This window comes from Patiria miniata, unplaced genomic scaffold (assembly GCF_015706575.1).
Source record: "Patiria miniata isolate m_02_andy unplaced genomic scaffold, ASM1570657v1 HiC_scaffold_11, whole genome shotgun sequence".
Taxonomy (NCBI): domain Eukaryota; kingdom Metazoa; phylum Echinodermata; class Asteroidea; order Valvatida; family Asterinidae; genus Patiria; species Patiria miniata.
The window spans coordinates 7,146,009-7,158,960 of NW_024037049.1; the positions used below are offsets into that span (position 1 = coordinate 7,146,009).

The window sequence follows — 12,952 nt, forward strand, 5'->3', positions numbered from 1 at the left end:
CCTGTGCCCCGTATAATATTGGGCCTCCTGTGCCCCGTATAATATTAGGCCTATGTACATATACGTTTCGAACATATACATGTGTACATGTTGTGGGTCATTTTATGAAGTGATGTGGTGTTTCTCCGTGTTTTTCTGTGCCCTGTACACGGTTGAGATCAGTTGAGAGCACACAGCCTATTCTACCTCACTATCACATAGCACCTCGGCCTTACGTGAGATTGCACCTTCCACTGGAATATATCGTCACGCTTTAGAGCATCTATTGTAATAAAACAATAGGAGACCCATATATAACCACGCACAAGGCACAGGTTCCACAGTGCATTTTTCGTGACCGGAGTGTATCGTATAGAAACGTGTTAATTATATTGCTGTTAATTATAGAGCTGTTGGCTGGGGCTACAGACAAGGAGACAACTCAAGCGACTCAATCAGACGAGTCCAGCCACTCCAACTCCTACAGCGGCAATCCGCTGGATAAACCATCGGGTAAGCCTAAAGGCAAAACCTCAACCAAGGGTAAACGTAAATCAAATGATTTGGTTACTCGTAACAAGTTTGAAACCCTTCAAAACAAGCTCAATCCCATGGCTAATGCCATGGAACAGATACAGAATTTCATTCTATCTGAGCCACTCCCTAAACGGGCCAAAACTGACCCATTAGTAAGGCTGTTGACGATCTCTTGCAAAACAAAAAGCAAACTGAGCAAGGGGATTCCAACATGGCTCTACTACAAGACTATGAACAGTTATATGATGATGGGAGTGCAACAGTGTTGTAGTACTCGTACTTGGTACTTGTACTCGAGTACTACTTGAGTACTTTTTTTGGAGTACTCGTACTTGTACTCGGACTCGAATGTCAAAGTACTCGTACTCGAAATGACGGTACTTGTACTCGGGCAGCAAAGTACTCGTACTCGACATGTCGAAATTGTTCTCGATCATTAAAGTACTCGTACTCGAATAGCAGTACTCGGGGGGGGGGGGGGGGGGGGGGAATGTTATAGCTTCACTTACCATGGCCTTATTTTATTGATACTTCCAGTTTGAAATGGTTGATTTTCCTCTGTGCAAGTCCGGACAAACACATTGAACAGCTGGCCATGGGTGGGTCTGTATATCGGTCTGACTGGGCCTGGGCCAATAATGCACAATAATTGCCTTATGGCCGTATTCGGATATGCGAGTACTCGTACTCGTACTTGGAAGTACAAATACTCGTACTCGGAAGTACAAGTACTTGTACTCGGAGACCCGTTCTTGTACTCGGAGGTACTAGTCTAGGGGCTAGACGTTGTTCTTGTTTGCTACGCCGCGCCGTCCACCGCTATAACCGGCCACCGCGAGAGGGCGCTATCACGACCAACCAATATCACCCACGAACCTGTTAGGACAACGTCTAGGGTACTTGCTTAAATTTCCCCCCCAAAAATGGGGGAAACTAGTGCGCGTGCGCCAATTTTGTATGTAATTTTCTCTTCACGCACGCGCACTCACGAAACAGATCTGCCACAAAACTGCACAATAGTCTGGAAGCTTGCTATGCTACTGGCTGGACGTTTCAGACATACAGTGGATAATTGTCTGCTGTCGGCCGAGTCGCGGGTTGCCATCCCGCCGTGTACGGCGCCGGGCCCGTCCGGGGTAGCATTGCACATTGCAGTACGCTCGCGCTGTTTGGTTCGTAAAATACGACGGAGAAATGGCGGAGAAGTTGCCATTTATAACTAAGCGCAGTATGATACACCAAAGTATAGCGCCGTAGGCGCACACGCACACATTAGTGTGACCGTAAGGTCAGAGCTAAATTCTGCTAAAAGCACATTAAAAATCTGCCAAATTCCCCAGAATTACTCGAAATACACTATAAACACGTAAAATCACATGTAGATTGGTAGTATTACCCATAATTAAGGTTCAACTCACATTATAAACATTCTATAGTCACATAAAGATGTTATGAAATTATCCCGTAAATTTCGGGCAAAACGCAGATACGGTCCAACAACGTTTCCCAGTGAACTTCAGCACCTAGACCCAGAGTTGTAACGAGTCACTGATTTTTGTGACTCGAGTCTAGTCAAGTCATTTTAAAGAAGTGACTTGAATTCGAGTTTAGTCATTAGGTCAAAAGGTCGAGTCGAGTCGAGACAAATATTTAGCTCGAGTCAATTCGAGTCACGATTATTTGAACACTATGTATACCAAAATTTATAAAAGGATGCAATAACTTTAGCGAGCATTCAAATCCTAAAGCTTCATAAAAATCGCTGAAAACCGATGATGAAACAGCGAATTAGAAAATGTGTTTAAAAATCTGGTTCCCAGATGGTATTTTGTATTAGAACCATGAGGAGGGAGTCTGTGACACTTGTATATTTGTACATGACTGCTATTCGCAAAGTAAAGTGAGCATAAATTTTGCACGGTAAGTCATTGTGAATATTTTTTCGCAAATTTGCGCTTTTTATTTTTGGGACTCGATCGTGTCTTAATTATCAGCCTTCGCTCGAGTCGAGTCGAGTCCTTTGATGCAGGGACTGGAGTCGGGTCGAGTTATTGCTCGCAGTAAAGTCGAGTCGAGTCATTTGCTCGCAGTAAAGTCGAGTCGAGTCACCAAAAATTGTGACTCGAGTCGGACTCGAGTCGAGTAATTGACTCAAGTCATTACAACTCTGCCTAGACCAGCCAACTTGTCCCATTATGCCAGGGTTTGTTTGAAAGGATTGAAGCTTTTTAAACAAATATGTATCATTTTTTGTTCAAATTTGTTGTTCAGATTTTCTCATTTTTTGTTCAAATTTGCTGTTCTCATCAAATCAAATTTGCAACCATTTTTGCTGAATTCTGCAAGAAATCTGCCGAAAAAAAACCCATTCTGTCAAATTGTCTGTCAAACTCTCGGTTTTTTTTACAAAATTCTGACAAAATTAGCCGAAAATGGGCTAAAACGGTCACCCTGGTACACATGCACCATTACATGTATACACACGTAATTATTGTACATCATGATTCAATCCGCAGGATACGGCGCGGTATGGTACGTCAGGGAACTAGACTATGAATATGCATGTTTTGGGGTAATTATGCAACATATATAATGCGCACTACATACATTAGGCCCCAAAAAAGAATAGTTCTGCTTCCGGTTACCCGACCGACCCTATTTGTAGGCTGCGACCCTAAAAATTTTATCGGCAATTCCCAAAACAAACAAAAAACAAAAAAATTTAATAAATAAAAAAAAATCCGTCTTTTCTGTCTTCACATAATACCTCTCAACAACCCTTTTGCATCCAAAAATGCTTGTATTTATTTGTTTTCTTACTTACATTCGCTTTTTTTCAAAATAAACCTCCGTTATTACAAAATCGCTTCGCGATATAACTACTTCGCAATTCGATGTCACGCACGGTGACTATAATCACGTGGCGACGACTGGTTCCCGCCGCGCCGCGCAGGGGCTAATTTAGAAGACAATGAAAATGCGGTAACCAGTCCATAGCTAGCTATGCGACCAGTACAGTGCAGGCCACTGTCAACTGGTCTGATTCGACATCGTAAAAATGCCAAGAAAACACCGATGGAGAAAGAACATTTTTGCAAGTTAATTTACAGAATTGATCTAGCTTGTCTGTGTATGTATTTTCTGTGTTCAAGAGTTTATTTTGAGATCACACTACTCGTATTTTGAGTGATACATGCCGCGTGTTTCCCGAAATTGTTGACCGCATAAACAGGTCAGTCGGCCCATGGTGGGCCGCTCGCCACACACGCACATATCACACACCTCGGAGTTTTGGCCAGCTCCCCGCGTCTTGACTAGCGTTGTGCATATGGTGTGAACGGCCTGAATTTTCCATTATTTTTTGAAATTATCGAACGTAAATATATTGACAATAATTAAAGGTAGGTTTTACTCACTTTTTGTTGCCATTTCGTGTATAGCTTTCGTAGTGCAATATAAATAGTTCAGGCTAAAACTTCGCATATAATTGAATACCCCATTCAATCTGCATAAAAAAAATTGGAAAAAAAAAAACAAATTTCCGACCGACCGACCCTATTTTTGAAAGGCATGTAATCGGAAGCAGAACTATTTTTTTTTTTGGCCTTAGGCAAAACAGATGCGCGCGCATTACACAACCAATAGCAAGTACCCTAGACGTTGTTCTGACAGGTTCGTGGGTGATATTGGTTGGTCGTGATAGCGCCCTCTCGCGGTGGCCGGTTATAGCGGTGGACGGCGCGGCGTAGCAAACAAGAATAACGTCTAGCCCCTAGACTAGGAGGTACAAGTACTCGTACTCGTACTCGGCAACCTCAGTACTCGGCAGTACTCGGTACTCGGAAAAAAATACTCAACTACAACACTAAGTGCAACTGGTGTCCCAATCAACGAAAAGTTGGCTGGGCTCATGACCAAATGATGCGTCAGAAGCTGGCCGATGATAAAGTCACTGAGAATTTGAAAATCTAGAATGCCCTTCAAATGCTGAGGCGTTGGGAGTCAACAGGGTAAACCATGAGGTATGGAATACCCTTAAAGCTATAGTCCATCATTTGTAATTAGTGCATTTTGTTCGTTTGAAGCAACAAAAGTGTTTAAAATCTAATAAAGGATACTGAGCAACTAACCTGATGAAGTTTCAGCTAAGCTTCAGCTGTACATTCCGAGAAAAGCAGCATTCTAAGATCTCAATTTCAAATCAAAAGTTACTGAATCGTGTTTTGAATTGTTTTGAATTGCAGCTATATGCGGCGTCGCGCACTGATCCGACGAATTATAACAACCGCGCGCGCGTGTGCGTCGTTCCAATACTTGTGCACGCTGCACCGAATAACAAAACGAACTACTAATTTAAATTTTCCTACGGGGCTTCTTAAGAATCACCGTTGGAAATGCCTTCTTTTCGTTGATTACTTCAAAATGACAGCTTCCCAGAAAGAATAATTTCACAGGGAGTTTAGTTCCCTTACTATCTTTCAACCAAGTTTGTTTTTCAACAGTAATTACACCAGTTACTTTTCGGATGGCTGCAAATGATGGACTATAGCTTTAAACCAAAGACCCGTTCGCTAGACATTAAAATGCAAACGGCCCAACAATCCCTTTTAGCAGGTGTGGTGCCTATTGTGCGGGCAATTGAATCGTTAATGGCCATGGCTAACGCCCCCTCTGCGTCCGAAAACTGGACAATGCCAGAGTCGAGATTAACCGACTTCTTGACGCAGTGTGCATGATTGGGCAAGCCAATCGTGAACTGAGTCTCCGAAGACGAGATCTCACTAAACCCGATTTAAATCAGCAACTCGGGGGTCTTTGCTCTGCCCAAGTACCCATAACTGGACTGTTAAAAAATGTAAGGACATACAGGAAACTAATAAATTGGGGCACAAAGTCGGTCAACGTTACCGAGGCTCAACGGGCAAATCAGGCTGTGGGCAATTCCAACGCCGGCGGGACACACGACCGTATCAGTCGTCCTGCGGGAGTTTTCGCTAGGGCGCCTTAAACTACAAGGGCCACAACAACACCAACTGGCGGGACAAGAAGTCCCAATACGCTCCCGCAAGACAGTCGAGTGCACCAACCAAATAGATCTGTGCACTTCGGCGAGTAAATACAGTCTAAAAACATACATGTATACGAGTTTGTGAGCAAGCAACAATTTGGAAACGCTCACCCCGAATCAGTCTCTAATAACACAATGCATGAGCACAAATGTGATAATATAATATAGCAGGCAGACTTGCTAAAGTTATAGCAAAATGGCGTGAAATAACTTCAGATAATTGGGTTTTCAATGCAGTACAACATTACTACATTGAATTTGCCAAACGGCCTTCACAAAATACCCTCCCTCGTGAAATTTTATTTTCACAGCATGAAGTTAGTCTAGTATGTGAAGAAATAGACAAAATGCGTCTAAAGGGCACCATTGTTGAAACAAGCCATGTGAAAGGGGAATTCCTTTCAAAGAAAGACGGATCTTTTCGGCCCATTATTAACCTGCGTTGGCTCAATGCTTTTGTTGCATAATTCCATTTCAAAATGTAGACAATACATTACGCAACGCAGTTGATCACACAAAACTGCTTCATGGCGTCTATTGATTTGAAAGACGCATACTTTGCTATTCCCATTGGGAAGAACACAGAAAGTTCTTTAGATTTATTTGGCAAGGAAAAGTTCATGAGTTTACCTGCCTGCCTTTTTGGCTTTCAAGTGCCCTTCAAGTGTTCACTAATCAGTCATACGGTTGCGAATGGCGATTCATTTTGAATGAAACTACATGTGCACACACATGTTCACGTTGGCGGGCGAAATCTTTGAAAATTAATTTCTCCCGTTTGGAAGACCGTATCTTCATGCAACTTTCAGGGTTTACTTTCCTCGTAATGATCCAAGTATGTGCTAAAAATCGTTGTGATGTGTTCATTACTTTTGCTGAAATTGGAAAAATAGGCCTGGCTACATGCATCATTGAAAGTTGTAAAACTGACGTTTGCAATAGCTGCCAATCTTTTCAAGCCTCACGAATATTAATAAGGTTCCTATCCATAATGGTGTGCAGTAACAATTTTGAGAAAAGCCTCCTTCACAAGCTATTAATTGATAAATATCAACCTTTTTGCCGGCTTCCATTGGTCGATACCGAGACCCACGCCAAAACACGCCGAGTGACGCTAATGAATATGCTAAGGCCAAACAAAAAAAATGGTTTGTTTACGGTAATGGTCTGAAATAATTTTATTTTGTATTTTTATTTTGTATTCTGCAGGCTCATGTGTGTTCATTCGCAAAATATTTGTATAAAAACATTATTCAAGCATTCAAGATACTCAATCGATACATTTCATTCCAAATTAATTCGTACCATCCCAGGGTTCTCCCCAGGATTTTTTTAAAACCTGTGGGGGAAGTTTTGCTGTGATTCAACAACCTGCGAAGCCATGGCGTGGGGTTCGGGGCCCGCTTTTTAAGCGCCCCGAACATTTTTGAGAGAATATCTTGAAGGCCCCTATTTTTTTAATTAAAGAAAACAAATCAAAACTACATTTACTAGTATAATTTTCAAATCAAGAAATTAAGGTGAAGACAAAAATCCTTTTGCTTCCGATTACATGCCTTTCAAAATAGCGTCAATAGGTCGGAAAAACTATTTTGCCAATTTTTTTGGGTGCTGATTAATGGACCATCATAGAGCAAGGAATCATGTTTATTTTGTGCCTGGATTATTTTCATTTGCGCCACGAAAATTATCAAGACTGGCCATCCGAAGTGATTAAAACTTGCCGCACTTAATAAAAAATATTTTTGAGGTGGGTGATTCCACTATATGCTTAACATACATCACGGCCGCTGGCGCCACTGACATTCAGTCTGGCCAGCCGTACATCGCGCCGTGCTCACGGCCCAGTATCAGTGTGCATTACTGCACTGTGTATGGCCCATCCCACGTGGCCGAAAATCTTGCACTACTGCAGAAACACGCTACGATGTTACGCCACAAGTTCGTGCTTTGCAATCTCGTCATTTTAATGGAAAACACATACACAGAAAATAAAGATCATATTCTGTGAATTAATTTGCAGAAATTCTCTTTCTCCATCGATGTTTGTTTGGTATTTTTACGATCCAACTTCGGCCGACGGCACAACATTATCGTGGTACGACGTTTGTATAGGCAGTAGTCACTGGTTCCAGTCCTTCATTATAGTATTGATTCCGTTAGCACGCGAAGGGAACCAGTGCACCATGCTGTATGCGCTGCATGCCTGTCAGCTGGCGGTCGACAGAAACCGTCATCGTGTGCATTTTGATCACACATGCATCAGAAAAACAGGATTTTTGTCAAGATTTTGCTACATGTCAAGATGAAATAATGGCGTATGTAACGATTATATTGTGCATTTTAATGGCGTGAATAATGATTATATTGTGCGTATCGGGGGCTGAAAAATGTGATCAGCATTTTTGTCGGGCTGATTCGCAGTACGCACGTTTGTACGTGGGAAGAACCCTGCCGTCCGTCGGCCAGGCGCACCAGTTCACCCCGATGCGTTTGTGCAAAAATAATCGTACTTCATGTAGGTTGAGAATTCAAGTTTTGAGATCGCGATTTTCGCACGTTTATCACAGGTATGTTTGTGTCAAATCATGGTCAGTTTCAAGTGTGGAAAATGGTCTATGTTCGTGGCAAATAATTAAAAGTACTTGACATTTTTTTTAATTTGTTCATTAAAAATTATCAATATCAACCTTCAAAATGGCAATAAAAAGTCTGAGGTCGGCAATTTGGCCAAAAAAATTCCAGGTCGGTCAGGTTACCGTAAACACACCATTTTTTTTGTTTGGCCTAATCTAAAATACGATATTGTGTGGCTTGGCCGAAATCGGTCAACCGTAGCGCTTAAGGGGGTTTGCTGAACAATGCATGTGAAGAAATTCGGCAGAAATCATCGTCAAAATTTTCCATGGGATCGTTCAAATTGTAACACTAGCGTTTGCAACAACACATTAAGCTGAAATTCGGAATATACTTAAATTATATAACCGCTCGTGAAATAGCAAATTTGAGAAACTCCTAAAAAATGGATATAAATACAGAGATTTGGGGAAGTTTTCGAACGATTTCTTCCACACTTGAAGGTCAGCTATACCAGTAAACCAGTATTGACGTTTCGGCATCGATGACGGCGATTTTTTTAGCTTTGCTTAACTATGGCAGACGCTTTGCCTTATTAACTACATGACTGTAAGGTAATGAAACCTCTTATTGCCACACTCAGAAACATGGGTCACGAATCTTGTGACTATAAAGATGATTCGTTGCTATTAGGCAGAACAATTTAAATAACATCAAAGCCCGGACGTCCCTCACTGAAGATTGGGATTTGATGTCACTACGAAGGTGTCTCAACTTGATTCACAGAATCGATCTTTTTTTGTATAATGTCGTACGTACATGTACGTACCTAGAGAACATTCATTCAAACGCTCAAAGGTCAAAGTTCTCTCATTATTAAAGATGTATGTTTATTTCTAAAATTCTGCAATTGCGCAGGGATAAAAAACCTCATAATATAATATAGTGAAGAAAAAAAAAATTGTCTGCATGTACGTCCCACAGGAAACCAGACTTTGGGCTTTACGCGCTTTTTTTAAGGGTTTTAAAAGCCACTTTTGGGGTCAAGTGAGAGGAAACTAGGGTCATAGGCCTAACTGTTTGAATTTTCAAAATCGGACAACTGAAATATGACCATTAAAAAATCTTTTGTATTTTATTTTGTTGGCTAAAGGTCGTGGGAAAAATTTGCATGTACCGGTATCTGCCTTGTTTACATACTAGGTTTACAAAACGGAACAGCCCAAGTAATCCTATTTGATGTCATACACCAATCACGAAAAGGAGGAACCATCACGTAATACGTTGCCCCCCCCCCCCCACACCAATCAACAAAATGATACATCACCACGTTTTTTGATTTAGCTTTGCTAACTACCATACCGTATTATTAGCAAGCCAAAATTTGTTACTACATAAAACAGTCACTGATCCAGTGCAACTTGTTTTTCTTCTGTCAACGATGGTGACATCACACAAGCCCTTAACGGAAGAGCAGTGAAAAGGATTGAACAACTTAGCAAACACATTTAATTGCAAGCGGTAAGTTTTCAGACTATTTTGCTCTTTTTTTCTTCAAAATTACCGCTTGTTGGGAACAATTTAAGGGCTCTTATTGAATGTCACGAATGTGTAGCTCTATCCAGGGTAACTGTCTTTCTCATTTGTAATCTCTTTATAGTTTTTTTTTGGGGGGGTGGGGGGGGGGGCTTTTGTCTTCGCGTGGGTATGTTCAAAATGCTACCGTGTACCAGTCACAAAAGTACCGGGTATGCCGATATGGTGGAGCGCTATTAGGAGTACCCCTAGAACTATGGGTCTTATTACACAATACCCATACCATACATGTAAATGTAGGTAAGCATATCAACGCGAACATGCTGTATACTCTATCAATAATATACAGTCAACCTAGTCCGAGTAACTTGGACCCAACTTATCGCCTTTTTAACATTCGGACATGACATGGTCTGGCGATAGTAGTCGGGAACTAGTAGTCGGGAACTAGCTTGAACGGGTTTCCGCTCATGAAAGCTGCCCTATTTCCCGAGTCCATATCATCATTCGAAATGCACTTGAGTTTTCAAACGAGATCCAGTCTACTCATTATCATAATCGATGCATCGCACTCAGTAACACAATCGCACTTGGGATACAGGGACCTTTGAAGGAACGCTGGGCACAACCACATCACGTTTTCAAACACGAGTCGGAAATTTAACGTGTTCACGAACACGAGGGGAGCTCTCACTCTCAGAATTGAACGGGAAATTTCACTTGTCATCAGGATCGTAAGTAAACTTTACTAAATGTCAATCTCTAATTGTACCTCAAGTGGCATATCTAGTTATTTGAAGGCCATTTTGAGGGTGAAATCTAATGTTTTTGTTGGGCAATGTTGGGTTTTTGGGTCAATGGCAGAATTGTGTTGCAGAATTGCGCGATGGCAGCGGTTTAGCTTGGACCCTACTATCGCCAGACCATGTCCGAATGTTAAAAAGGCAATAAGTTGGGTCCAAGCTACTCGGACTAGTCAACCTAGAGTTGAGTTTTGGAGTGGCCGCTGTATATTTTAGCCCAAGCATATAGATGCCCAGTACTTCTTGCCATACTCTTGTTCTGTTCGCTTAAAATTTAAGAGTTGAATCGATCCTGATGGTGCAAAAAAATGATGAAAACAGTACCATTTCTGTACCGAAGCGAAGCTACAGTTTGAGTTTTAACGTTAACATGAATGCGAAGCGTTGTTGTCGTGACGTCACAGTCTTTTGGTCTGGGAACCAACCACAGACACCGTGTACATGTATATAGTGCATATTGCAGGCGGCGTCAGACTGTCAACTGATAGTATTATAGCGCGCAGCCATACAGAATGGGCGAATGAATTGTACAAAAAAAACAGCCGTCGCATCGCAACTCGCACGCCTGAGCGACAAGATCGATTTGCATAAAGCGCAACGTCACAGCTTCGGTCATACTAATAAGCTTCAACACAGTGTCAACACATCGTCAACACAGCGTCAACACCTCCAAAATGCATTGAAATTGTCAAAACCAGTCTTAAAACCGTACAGTATGGGCAAAAATGAAATTTGGCTTAAAATCAATAGGTTAAACGTCTGAAAATTGCAATTTTCAGTTCAATAAATTTGGCTATCCGTGCAGAAACATGCAGCTCTGAAATCGGCAGCCATCTTGCCTCGGGGCCAGCGTGGACAATACCATTAGCAAAAGTGGTGATAGCATCATACAATCAATCAATAGAGGGCGGTCATTAAGTGTGAATTCGCATACAACATGATAATTTCATTACCTGCATACCCATATCTGAAAATGTGTAGCCCAAGCTCCGTCCGAAGGCAAGATGGCGGACTCGACAACGAAAGTGCTGCTTAGAGATCATTATTTGGGGTAAAAAAATCCATTTTCGTAAACGAAATGTAACCTGTGACACACCGAAAATCTCTTTAAGTCTAAACTTTACAGTTCTATGCCTTTTTTGTCAATTTACAATGCATTGTGGAAGTGTTGATGGTGTGTTGACGCTTCTATCATGTGCTGTGTTGACGCTTATTATTAGTACGACCCCACAGCTTTGGGGTCATCGCTTTTTACATTCAAAATGGCTGCCATTAACTGACAATTTATGTGGGCATATGTGCTCCAGAAAGATGCAACAATTTCTCCAAATGTTAAAAAAGGCGATTCGTAGAGTCCTAGTTACTCCCTCGGGCACAATTGCAGAATACCCCGCCACTCGATCTATGCACCTCGTAACCTGCTACGGAGTCACATTTGATTGCCCTAAAAAAAGTCAGCGCTACCTGTAGTGTACGTACTAGGCCTACACATGTCATGCTCCACTGCACTCCCACTCCTTATCCGCGTAGCCGTCAACAGAGTAGTTGGCTTGGGCTAAGAATTTTTTCAGCAACTCCCATTCCTTTTGTGTTGCTTCGTTCTCAAGCATATCAAGGGACTCCCACTTCCTGTGTAGCCAGCATGAGGGTAATGGTTTGGACTTAAAACATTTTCAGCAACTCCCGTTCATTTTGTGTTGCTTTGTTCTCAAGGGGACCCCAACTCAGTATCTGCGTAGCTGGCAATGGACTTGAATTGTTTCTTTTTCAGTGATTCCAACCGCGTAGCCTGAGATTTTAGGGGTGTATTTCCGAAGTGGAGTATGGGGTATTCTGCAATTACTCCATATGTTGTTTCTTTTCCAGTGATTCCAACCGCGTAGCTAGCCCCATAAATGTGGCCAATTTAAAGGCCACACTTTCACCATGTACAAAAACATAGGAACTTTGTCAAATTTTTTATTTTCACATTTAGGCTTACTTTGCAGTTTATTTTTGCTTAGAACCATACTCACCCTGTTAATATTCAGAAAGTGCTGCCTTTTTCAGATGTCTGATTTTGTGAAATTTCATATTGAAATCTGGATACGCAAATGTGTGCAAACGAAACTGAAAATTTCACGAAAAAAAGACATCTCAAAAGGCAGCACTTTCTGATTAGCCTATAGTCAGACAGGCCTAGTAATTATAAAGAGGGTGAGTAATCTGAAGCAAAAATAAACTACAAAACTAAGCCTAAATGTGAAAATCAAAATATGACAAAGTTCTACAATAGGCCTACATGTTTTTGTACATGGTGGAAGTGTGGCCTTTATTTACAGAACTGGTCCAGTAAATTGGCCACGTTTATGGGGCTACCGCGTAGCCAGAGATTTTGCTTTTTAGGGGTGTGTTTGCGAGTGGGGGGGGGGGGTAAATCTGCAATTACTCCATGTGGCCACATGTCGGACTA

At 41.7% G+C, this 12,952-nt stretch overlaps 1 protein-coding gene across 1 annotated transcript in view; it reads right to left on the reverse strand.

Annotated features, from left to right (window-relative positions):
* The window catches only part of LOC119741126 (sorting nexin-6-like), a 48,403-nt gene that overhangs the window by 34,303 nt on the left and 1,148 nt on the right, over positions 1–12,952 (reverse strand). The window lies entirely within an intron of this gene.